This window comes from Vulpes lagopus, chromosome 5, assembly GCF_018345385.1.
Source record: "Vulpes lagopus strain Blue_001 chromosome 5, ASM1834538v1, whole genome shotgun sequence".
Lineage (NCBI taxonomy): Eukaryota > Metazoa > Chordata > Mammalia > Carnivora > Canidae > Vulpes > Vulpes lagopus.
Window position 1 is genome coordinate 78762471 of NC_054828.1, and position 2649 is coordinate 78765119.

At 44.5% G+C, this 2649-nt stretch overlaps 1 pseudogene; it reads left to right on the forward strand.

Moving 5' to 3' along the window:
• Nucleotides 1-357: 357 nt before the first annotated feature.
• On the forward strand, nt 358-1069 carry LOC121490425 (annotated as a pseudogene).
• Nucleotides 1070-2649: the final 1580 nt, after the last annotated feature.

The following is a 2649-nucleotide window of genomic DNA, read 5'->3' on the forward strand; positions in this document are numbered from 1 at the left end:
CATGACAGTGACCCGGAATATGCCTATATTAATTTGTTGAATAATCAACAACAACAACAACAGAAAACACACTTGAATATCCTCATTGAGAACTCATGTACCCTCAAAAGGACTCCAGCAGGGGGGTCTGGGTGGCTCAGTAAATCAAGTGTCTGCCTTTAGCACAGGTCATGATCCCAGGGCTCCCTGCTCATCCCTCTCCCTCTACTGCTTCCCCTGCTTGTGCTCTCCTGTGCACTCTCTTTCTCTCTCTCTCTTTCTCTCTCTCTCTCTCAAATAAATAAATAAATAATTTTTTTAAGGATTCCAGTCCTTTTTATCCAGCTGGAACCATAGAGGGTGCAGAAGAGGAAAAAAAAGAAGGTTCCTGCAGAAAAAGTGAAGGAATTTTGCAGAGGTGAAGATCAAAAGTCTAAGAAAGAAGTTTGCTCAAAAGATGTTTCGAAAGGCAAGGAGGAAGCTTTATCTATGAAAAATCTAAACATTACCACAAGGAATATAGGCAGATGTACAGAACTGAGATTCGAATGGCGAGGATGGCAAGAAAAGTTGGCAACTTCTACGCACCTGCGGAACCCAAATTGGGATTTGTCATCAGGATCAGAGGTATGGGCCCACAGGAGTGGGCCCAAAGATTCAAAAGGTGTTGCAGCCTCTTCACCTTCACCAGATCTTCAATGGCACCTTTGTTAAGCTCAACAAAGCTTCAGTTAACATGCTAAGGATTGTGGAACCATGCATACCTGGTGGGTACCCAGACCTGAAGCTGGTGAATGAATTGATCTACAAGTGTCATTATGGCAAGATCCACAAGAAGGGGATTGCCTTGATCAATAACACATTGATTGCTCAATCTCTTGGTAAATACAGCATTATCTACATGGAGGATCTGATTCACGAGATCTATACTGTTGAAAAACGTTTCAAAGAAGCAAACAACTTTTAATGGTCCTTCAAATCATCTTCTCCACTCAGGGGAATGAAGAAATAGACCACCAATTTTGTAGAAGGTGGAGATGTTGGCAACTGGGAAGGCCAGATCAATAGGCTTATTAGAAGGATGAACTAAGATATCTACCATGATTATTTTTGTAATCTGGTCAGTTAATAAATGACTACTTTCAAATGGGGGTGGGGGGGGGCAGAGGAGAAAGACTCGAGCAATCTCTTGACCTCATATTGAAAACCACTGAAGCACTCAGGATTCAGAGTCAGAGACCTGGATTTGAGTCCTGGCTCCCTGCTTCATGCTCTGTGACCTTGGACAAAGATTTACCTTCTCTGGACCCACAGTTTCCGGTCTCCAACGGGGAGGTTAATTCACATGGAAAACTTTTATGAGATATCTGCTGTGAGCCAGGACTATATGCTTTCCTTCCCAACCTAAAAGAGTTGTTTTAGGGATCTAATGAGATTATTTAGGAGGAAGCATTGTACAAAATAAAAGCTTAGTACAGTTGTCAGTTATTTTATTTTCTTGCATTTTCCTCCCTTTGAAACAGACAAGCTCCTCTGCACCCTTCAAAATTTGTCTCCAGGGTGTGTCTCACACCTCCACTCTGAATTTTCATGATACCTTCTATAAATCTAATAGGTCTCTAACTGCCTGTTTACTTGGCTGTCTCTCTTCCCTAGCCAAAAAATGAGTCAGGTCAGGGCTACGGCCTTGCGCAGTGCCTGGTACACAGGAGGTAAATAATGTGAATGTTTGTTAGCAGATGGATCTGAAGGCTGTAGATAGGAAAGATAAGGCCTGAGAAGCCAAGACAAACAATTCAGATATCCCTTCCCCACTTCATGATTTTGTCTGTTGGCACCTCCCATTGCTGGCCTCTACCACAACTTACATGTCAGTCCACCTAAAGACAAATCAACAATAACAGCAACAGCAAGCCATGAGTTTGTTCTGAAAACTGTGGCTGAGTCAGGGCTTTGCTTTTCCAAGAACCTTTCTGGGAGTGTTTGGGGGAATTTGATGCTGCTTCCATCTTTGGGACTACCAGTCCTGGTCCCAAGGTCCAGTACAGTGACAGGGGTGGCTGCTCTTTCCAGAGCCACTGATAGGGTGTGCTATGGACTGGCTTTATCAACTGAGAGAGAAGGGCTGGAAGACTGTTAGCAGCAGCTATGCCAGGGAAGAAGGAAGGGTAGGAAATGGAGAAAAGGCTAGATTTTCTGAATCTCATTGTCCTGCTCCCCAAACCAGGGTGGAGTAGGTTGGAGAGAGAGAGCAGCCATTCCACACTTTGCTGAGCCCAGATGGTAGGTCCGTGAGAACCATTTAATTGTCCACAGGGAGAGGACATCTCACTTTGGCAGAAGACATAAGCTAATCAGAAGCAGCCTCCATCTTCTCCTCCCTTTTTCCCTCCCTCTGAGAATTCAGTTTGATGGATACAAGATGAGATGCCAGGGCTTTGATCCCTGAACATGCTGCCCAGCCTCAAGTACGGGACATTCAGAAACAACTCAAGGAATTTTTTGTTTGGGAGTGGGGAGGCGAGTTCCTCTGTGAGCCCACCTTAGCCAGGGCTCTCCCTTGAACTATAGGCAAGACCAGCTCTTCCTACTCTTAGCCAGAAAGCTTTCTTTGTGCTGGAAGACTTCATGCTGGGGATGCTTGGGGAAAAGTAAGAGGGTATAGAGACA